The following is a 10,161-nucleotide window of genomic DNA, read 5'->3' as shown; positions in this document are numbered from 1 at the left end:
ATGCTGTTGGTGTATTGGGAGAGCACTTTAAAATGGTTCGTTTTCATTAAAAAACACTAGATCGTTTTAAAATGTGTATAATCTTTTCAATTTTCTCACTTTAACTCTCAAGCTATGTCGTTCATTTTGATGTAAAATTGTTTGCAATAGAATTCTCTAAAGTGATGTATGCATAGAAGGTAAAAAAAAAAAGCCCAGCGTGCCATCTGCAGCCAACCCGAAAATCGGATGACCCATAACTGGGAACGAGCACCCATCAACATGCCCACTACACTGGCACTAAAATGTGAATTCTTTTTAGTTTTCTCTCCTCAATTTTCGTGCTAAGTTCTATATTTTGGTATCAATAGTAAGGTTTTATATGAACAAATAACCAATATAAATTGGCAGAAGTAATTAGACTGGTGAAGATATATGTCTTAAGAACTAATATTGGGGAAGTAGGTAATATCGATGTCAACATAGAAAATAGTAATTCTATTGATATGTCTATTTTTAGTTTTTCCAGAAAGTTGGATGGGAATCAATCCCTCTGAGAATTGTATAAGGTAGTGATCATGTCTCGAGTTAAGAACAATACCTTCTACTCTATCTGTCTGAGGGTTCTTTATCAGGTGAAATAGTCGCTATATAAACATCTCCCAAATATTAGATAAAGTTTACTTCCTTCATTTTGTGGCCCTCCCATAGGGTCATTTTAATTTTATTTACTCGGGGATATACAAGGCCCGGGGATTTTATATACTGTGGTATATAAAACATTGCAAATGTATATAAAACTTGCGATTTGTATATAACATTAGGGAAAAATTACTAGGGGTTATCTTGAGGTTATCTTGAGATGATTTCGGGGCTTTAGTGTCCCCGCGGCTCGGTCCTCGACCAGGCCTCCACCCCCAGGAAGCAGCCTGTGACAGCTGACTAACTCCCAGGTACCTATTTACTGCTAGGTAACAGGGGCATTCAGGGTGAAAGAAACTTTGCTCATTTGTTTCTGCCTCGTGCGGGAATCGAACCCGCGCCACAGAATTACGAGTCCTGCGCGCTATCCACCAGGCTACGAGGCCACCCCTCGTAGCCTACGGGTTGATTACATGAAAAATCTTCCACATAAACAAGTTGAAGAACGAGATATCAGTAAATTTTAGATTTCAGCCTAAGGTACTCTATCCTTTTGAGATTTATTGCCTAAAACCCAGTTTCATTAAAAGTTATTTTCTCATCATATATATTTAAAAACCATTAATATGCAGTATATATCTGGGCAAATTATACCTGATTTAATAAATATAACTAATACAAACTTTTATATTTTACTTCCATCATCCTATTCCTCACCTTTTAATCAAGATATGACAAATATTACTGCTTGCGTGAGTATTTTAATTCAAAAATTGTATAGTGAGGCAAATGTGAAACATGCAAATTTATATATAATAGAAGATAATAATAATAATAATAATAAACCACAACCAATAAATTTATATGATGTAAATTCATATGTAGAAGCAGGTTTACTAAGAAAAAATAAGCAGTCATCTAAATTAAAAGTTCAATTTACAACTGATACCGGTGAAATAAAAGCGAATTTGACTATTTAACATTTTGTTATGTCGATGTAAATTCTTGCCCACACATTTCCCATAATGCAGTAGCAAATCAAAATGGTCTCCCCCTACATTTTTAATTATATTTACGACAATTATGGTTGCTTTTTTTTTTCATCGGTATGCAACATTATTTGATCCTCGATAATGACCCAATTTTACAATAAACTATTACAAAAAATATATCCTTCAAAATTTAAGGAATGTTTAAATGTCAAAAAGAAGAAAATTATTTAAAAAAAATGTGCTTTTACTAACATGCCTTTTTCCTATGAAAGTTGGTCTTGGTGTAATAATACCCTGGACAATAATAAGGATGATTATTATTACCTCCCACTACACGACACCAAGGTTTTTTTTTCAAATAGTTACTAATTTCCTCAAATACTGCAGACAGATAAATAAATCACTCATTAATCATAATGATTATGATGGAGGAAGATGTCTACTATGTCAACTACCTGGTCTCCTGCTCTTAGGTTATGATATCGAGAAGCAAAAGAAAGGTATAGTGTCATTTTCATTTTTCACCTCTGATTTACCATGCAACTGGGTTATTCCAACTTCGGTCTCTGCCTTTTCTGAAATGGTTACCAATCCAGGTTGGATTGCAACTACAATGCTCAAACCTAAAATACAACCTGTTTTTAATTCACGTCACGTGATTAATATCTTTAGACTTCCTGACAGTGGCTTAGATGTAGCTTATCATTGGTCCCCAATTCTCTTTTTACTCCTAGAACCCATATTAGTGATACCATCTTCTCAGCTTAAATGTAAAGTTCTGCAGGGTAATTGGGATCCTCATCAGTTAGTAAATAAAAAAGAACGAACAATATTTTTGATAAAGAGGCCAGTCTAAAATCTCTCGGCTCTCTTTATATTGTACATTATTACCCCAAGTCTCATCTTAATGAAAATATATTTTCTATTCTAGTGTTTTACAAAAATTCACCAAACATTAACCAACAACACGATTCCTTTCAACCCTCAGATTTCATGAAATCTCTTATCTGGGGTATTTCTCTCTTACAATTGAGTCAAGAAAAAATATAACAATGATAAGTACCTAACAGACGGAATGCATTAGGCAGTGGAGGCACACTCTATACACAATTTCAAATGTAGATATGATAGAGTCCAATGGACTCAGGAATCTACACAACAGTTTATTGACAGTTATGAGGCAGGACCAAAGAACCTACGCTTAATCCTCCACCCCAAGCACAACTGGTGAGTACACACACACACATTTGACGAAAATACAAATTTAGCCAGTGTATATAAATGAAACTATAATCTCAATTTGTTTTCGTTTTCTTAGTAAGTATTAAATAACAGAAATATTATTTTACTTACTAAAACAAAAAACAGAAAGAATAAGAGTGTAGTATATATATACTGTATACAGTCACCCAGGCTGCAGAGCTGGATTAGACACGCGTGGACAATTTTAGGCATCCTAGAGAATATTATTTTAAGTTGGGAGTTGTTGGTATTACTATTTTTTTCTTGACTCAGTTGTAAGAAAAAAAATTCAACAGATAAGAGATTTCTTGAAATCTGAGGGAATTGTGTTGTTGGTCAATGTTTGGTGAATATTCGGAAAACTTAAGTGTGGAAAGAAAAGTGTCAGCGTACCTACCCGATTGAATGCATTAGGCAATGATGAGGAGGAGGCAGACTCCATACGCAGTTTCAAATGTAGATATGATGAACCAATTGGCTCAGGAATCTATACACCAGTTCATTAACAGTTCAGATGCAGGACCAAAGAGCCGAATCTCAATTCCCCCAAATACAACTAGGTGAGACACTGTACACTATATTTCTTTTTTTTTGTAAATATATAATAATAATATTATTTTATTTACTTCAACAAAACAAAAAGAGAGAATAAGAATTTTAGTTTTATATATACTGTATACAGTCAACCGGGTAGCAAAGCTAGATTAGACACGTGTGGACAATTTTAGGCCTTCTAGAGAATATTAAGTTAAGAATTGTTGTCATTATTATATTTTTAATCAAGCACCTGGTTCACACAGTATGGTCTTTTTTTAGCCCAGTTATTAAATATATTCTCATCCATTTAATTTTATATTTGGAAAATTCCTACCTTTTTTATGGTGCTTCGAAATTCATTTGTTCTCTTTCTTCACTTTTTATACTTTTATTTGTGCTAATTGTTGTGAAAATTGCCAAAGTTGCCAGAATTACAACAAGGGAACCAGCTATGGCATGTAGTGAACCCATAACATATTTAATTTTACCATCAGTTATTTCAACTGCAACTGATTCCATATATGGTATTTTGTTATATATATTCATAATAGATGTTATCCTAATGAACAGACACAAAATAACTAATACAATAAGTATAAAATATGTGAATATTCTATTCCCGAACATATATTTTTTGTATTTTTTATATAGAAACCGCAAAGTTAAATTAGACCCTGTGGTTTATTTGAGAAGTTGTACCGAAGGACTAGTGTCTTCTAGTTCCATACAGAACAACATGATGCCTTAAATAACTGATATAGTGAAAATATCTTTTGGTTTCCTTCCAAGTAACTGATATGGTAAAAGCACCATATTATCCACCTTCTCTTCCATTATGTAGAATTTGTTACAGGAGTTTCACGAATGATAGAATCAATTGTTCAAGGGGATTTCCACAAATGGATGTCAAGATGAAATATATAAAGATTTCCAAACAATAAAATAAAGAGTCAATCAATTTGCTATGATGTTGGAATTTGGATGTGTAATGGTTTATTAGACTGGTGGAATTTGTAACAACAAGGAAGATTTTTAGTTCTTTCCAGTTTTTTTATTTCCAGAGAGTTTTATAAAGAAGTGATCATGTCTCGGTTCCCAATGTAGATATGATATAGCCCATTAGGCTCAGGAATCTGCACACCAGTTCATTGACTGTTGAGAGGTGGGACTAAAGAGCCGAAGCTCAGCCCCCCCCAAGCACAACTAGATGAGTACAACTATGTGAGTGTACACACACACACACACACAATGGATAATAAAAAAATACACCATTATATATGAAACTATACTCAATAATTTCCTTTTTTAGTAAGTACATATTATTATTATTATTATTATTATTATTTTATATAAAAAATAAATAATTAGAGAGTTTAGTTTTATATATACTGTAATACAGTCAACCAGGCCGCAAAGTTTGATTAGACACATGTGGACAATTTAAGGCATCCTAGAGAATATTAATTTAGGAGTTGCTGCTTTGACACTTTACTTCCTACACTCAAGTTTTCCAAAGATTCACCAAACATTGACAAAGAGCATGATTCCTCTCAGCCTTCAGATTTCATGAAATCTTTTTTCTAATGTATTTGTCTCTTATAACTGAATAAAGAAAAAAATTAATAATGACAGCAACTAATAAATTAGAACAATTTCTTGAAGTTCTCGTGTCTATGTAATTTTTGGCATAACACAGCTGATTTTTTTGTCATCATAAGTTTTTAAAGAAATTTTCAAGGGGTTTATTATATAATATGATTCCCTAGGATGCCTAAAATTGTCCAAACATGTCTAATCTATCTTTGTGGTCTGGTTGACTGTATAAAGTATATATAAAACTAAACCCTTATTATCTCTTTTTTTTGTTTTAGTAAGTAAATAAAATAATATTACTGTTATTTAATACTTACTAAACTAAAGAAAACAAAAAGATAATATAGTTTCATATATATACTGGTTGAATTTTTATTTTCATCAAATATGTGTATGTGTGTATACACTCATCTAGTTATGCTTGGCGAAGGGGACTGAGCTTAGGCTCATAGGCCCCCGCCTCTTAACTATCAATGAACTGGTGTACAGATTCCTGAGCCCATTGGGCTCTATCATATCTACATTTAAAACAGCTTATGGAGTCTGCCTCCACGTCATCACATTCCGTCTGTTAGGTACTCTGACACTTTTTTTTCTACACTCAAGTTTTTCAAATTCACCAAACATTGACCAACAGCAGGATTCCTTTCAACTCTGAGATTTCATGTAATTTTTTATCTGGGGTATTTCTCTCTTACAACTGAGACCAGAAAAAAATATAATAATGACAACAACTTATAACTTTTCCTCATAGGTCATACCCTCAGCTCGGCGACTAGCCTGGTGGCGGTCCGTCTAATTACCAAAAACTAGCACATGCTACACACGCTTCAGAAAACTTCCTGGCAATACGTTAGTAATGAATAAATATGATATATTTACTCATTACAATGTTGGTGCTGAACATACAACATGAAAAAACATAATTTTAATCCGAAAAAGTATCTTTTTATAAAGAAATTAGACGAAAATAAAGAGCATGTGACGCCAAATCAAGTCGACGATCCAAGCGTCAATGTTGTGGAGCGACTTATCCAAGACAAGTTATCTTGTACACACGTCGTCACAAATTGAAATAATGGTATAAACTACAATAATGCATAGTTACAATAATATTTAGCATAAATAGCCAGAAAATATTGAAATTGTATTGAAAAATAGGTGTCTGGAAGTGAAATTAACTCCTTGGGACAATAGTTTTGTTATATAGATGCTGATGATTATTCGCTGGTATGCGTTCGCTATACATGGACTCGCTCTGGGTGTGTGTGTAGTGTGATATACATTCAATAACATCATTATAGGGGGTAAATATGTCATATATCTTCATTACTTGTGTAATGCTAGAAGGCGGAGTAGCACTAGGTAACCATGGATATAGCTTTGGGAAAATACATGGACCCGCTCTGGGTGTGTGGAGAGCTACACACCAGCAAATCAATTGTCTAATTAACATGCATATATATGCTAATTAACCTACAAGATTTATATGTCAGAAGAAAGGCAGAGATGTAGACATTACTGTAGCTACATTTCAAGTAATATATATAATTTATGTGAAAGGCATTATATTTTTAAATAAATAATACTACATAATCGCCGGTATCCGGACACATGAACACTACATTCAATGCCATCATTATAGTCGGTAAATATGTCATATTTCATCAATACTTATGTAATGCAAGGAAGTTTTATCTTTTTTAAAGATAAATATTTCAACTTTAAATATCTTTTCAAATATTTTTCATTAAAGTATATATTCTGAAAATAATCATGTTTTTTATTTACCCCAAAGTAGAGCACGCATATCATAGTGTCATATCCTGTGATTAGTAATTTATTTTGCACCCCATACTCATTCCTTGAAGATTATTTACATTCACTCCTCGCTGGATAAATTCAAGATCTTTTGAGTACATGAAAATATGTTTTAGAATTAAAGTATTCAATTGAAATTAGTAGCGTATAGCTAGCTCTAAGCAGAACTACTACTGTACCAGTAACCAGTAAAACATTTTAATTAACATTTCAGATCAGGTAAGAATTGAGACCACAAAAATCCAGTAGCATTTCTATCACATTCGTCTATAGTTGAACCATTAAGAATGTCTCTTAAATGTTACCCAAGCACACATGTTTGTGGAGACTAAAGTTATTATCAATAGAAAGCAACAAGGCCAGATGGGTTTATTGCACCATATATGACAGAGGACTTTCTAAGTGAGCAGAAAGACATCAGATTAGTGATGTGAAAGGAATTAGATTCTCTGAATCTTTATCCTGGGAATGTGTGTGTGTAATACTAGATAAGAGAGAAAATTAGGTCTGGAGTCAGTACATTAGACAGCAGAGGGTTAGAAAGGCGGAATCCAAGAGCTAACAGCTTTAGAACATAAGAACAAAGGTAACTGCAGAAGGCCTCTTGGCCCATACGAGGCAGCTCCTATTTATAACCACCCAATTCCACTCATATACATGTCCAACCCACGCTTGAAACAATCGAGGGACCCCACCTCCACCACGTTACGCGGTAATTGGTTCCACAAATCAACAACCCTGTTAACGAACCAGTATTTACCCAAGTCTTTCCTAAATCTAAAAGTATCCAATTTATACCCATTGTTTCGTGTTCTATCTTGTATTGATACTTTTAATACCCTATTATCCCCTTGTTGTTTTAGATTTAGCTACATAGAACGAAGTGTCCATGTAGCACGGGCTATGGTGAGCTCGTAATTGAGTTCGGTTATTCGCGATAACATTGTTTCTGTGATATTTGAGTCTAATATCCCCTTTGTTATGTCCATTCATGCACTTGTAAACCTCTGTCATGTCACCCGTAACGCTTCGCCTTTCCAGTGAATGCAATTTAAGCTTCGTTAATCTTTTTTTATATGACAGGTTTCTAATTTCTATGTTCTCTTATTATTCTTTAACATATATTGTTCATTACTTCCCACCTTTTGAACTGAGAGGATTAATATATTAGCTACCTCGTCTCTCATTAATCTAATGGCCGAGGCTACATATATCTGTGAAATTCTATCCTCAATACTCATCAATTCCTTCCTCATTATCTCAATCATAGCATTTCTTGGGCACCCTAAGATTATTCTCATGGCTAAACCATAGGTTTAGCCTATGGATACAAATAGCAAATACACAAGCAATTCATTTCATGAGGATCCCGGGGATCCTGTAAATTACTATCCTCCCTTCTCATCTAATATTGTTCTTCCGACGAAATTACTATCTATTTGTTTGTGTTATATACAAGAAGGTACATTGGATTTGTCAGAGTACATAACAGTGGTGTTCTTACAATTATTGTAAAGCCACATAGTTTTGGGCAAGTGCTTAATCTATCAGGGGGGGGGGCCGTCTGGCGCCTCCCTTTCCCGGCAATTAAATGTTAACCGCATAGAATGTTACAGTATTACACTGTCATTTTACCCAAGGTAGCACTTTTACTAATGTAAAATGTAATAGCCCCATTGTTAGACTTATTCTCTGGAAGTTACACATTATTACATTTACCCTTGTTACACTTACTAAGTTTAATATACAAGGTTATTCTCAGGATGTTAACCTTCAAGCCATATTAATCAAACCAGTACAGTGCATTGTTAACTTACAGCGTTAATGTAAATAAGTTATTTTACGCATGATAAAAGTTTTACCAATGGTTGTTGACCAGACCACACACTAGAAGGTGAAGGGATGACGACGTTTCGGTCCGTCCTGGACCATTCTCAAGTCGATTGTGATGAGGAAGATTTATTTTTTGTATTTATTTATTTATTTATTTATTTATTTATTTATATATATACAAGAAGGTACATTGGGTTTGTGAGAATACATTGGATAGTACAGTATTTACATTCTTGTAAAGCCACTAGTACGCGCAGCGTTTCGGGCAGGTCCTTAATCTAGCAGATAATTTTAAGTAGGTAATTTCAATCAGAATTGATAAATGATAAAGATACATTACAAGAGAAAAATGAGATGACAGAGATAAGTAAGTATATTAAAGCACATTGTTATATTAAAGCTCTGATTGATTACATTGACAGCTTGATTAGTAATTTAAAGAAGATTAATAGACACCATACAGCAGATTGACAGCACATATAAGACAGCAATGATCACAATGTTAAAGATGTTCAGATTGGGTACATAAAGATTGGGACTCTGGGTAGCAAAAGATTCAGATAAACAAGATTTATAAACACCATACAACAGATTGGCAGCACATATAAGAAAACAGGAATGATCACAATGGTAAAGATGTTCAAATTGGGAACATAAAGGTTGGGAGATTGGGTAGCAATTGATACAGTGCAATTTTAAGGCAAAAAGTGAAAAACTATGATTGATTGATTGATTGATGAAGATTAAGCCACCCAAGAGGTGGCACGGGCATGACCCCCCGTAAGTGGTACAATTTTTTTTCTCAGTATTCTGAGTTTCCATTTAACCATCAAGCTGTTATCGCTGGGGAGGATACTGCTTCACAGTCTTTATGAGGGTGTCCAGCTGCTGAACACCTTTGTTGACCAGGAGAGTGGCTGTGTTGATGGCTTCAGGGTGGCCACTGCATGATTCAGGAACTCTTAAAGCTCTTCTAAGGTCATTGGTTGCTTCACATTCCAGAAGATAGTGAAGTAATGGCTTTTCTGTGACAGTTTGTCAGAAGATGCACTCTCTCTGTCGGGTTTCACCAATCTCCCAGTTGCATTTGTAACCTAGACGTAATCTATATAACCTAACTGCTATTCCCTGTGGATTCCAGGTAATCCCTTGCTTGAATTGTATAATATGAGCTATGTAACTGGGGAGCTTCCCAGCTTCCCACGAATTTTCTCTATCTTTCTTACATTTCTTTTCATTGTTGATGGTAATTCAAAGATCAATTCTCCAAAATTAATTTCTTTCCTCCGTTTTATGGGCTGTGGGAAAGAAGTTCCTGTAAAATAGTCTAATAGGGGGTATAGGTGTTGTGTTAGTTGTCTCTTCAGAGGTTGCATGGCGTTTCACTTTCCTTCTTATGATGTCTTTATACGAAACCATTGGAGAAGCCGTTGTTGAAAGTGAAAGCCTGTGCTACTTGGACACTTCGTTCTGAGTAGCTAAATCTGAAACAACAACAACAACAGAACAATGGATACGAAGA

This window comes from Procambarus clarkii, chromosome 17, assembly GCF_040958095.1.
Source record: "Procambarus clarkii isolate CNS0578487 chromosome 17, FALCON_Pclarkii_2.0, whole genome shotgun sequence".
Classification (NCBI taxonomy): Eukaryota; Metazoa; Arthropoda; class Malacostraca; order Decapoda; family Cambaridae; genus Procambarus; species Procambarus clarkii.
Note: the sequence above shows the minus strand (reverse complement) of the source record.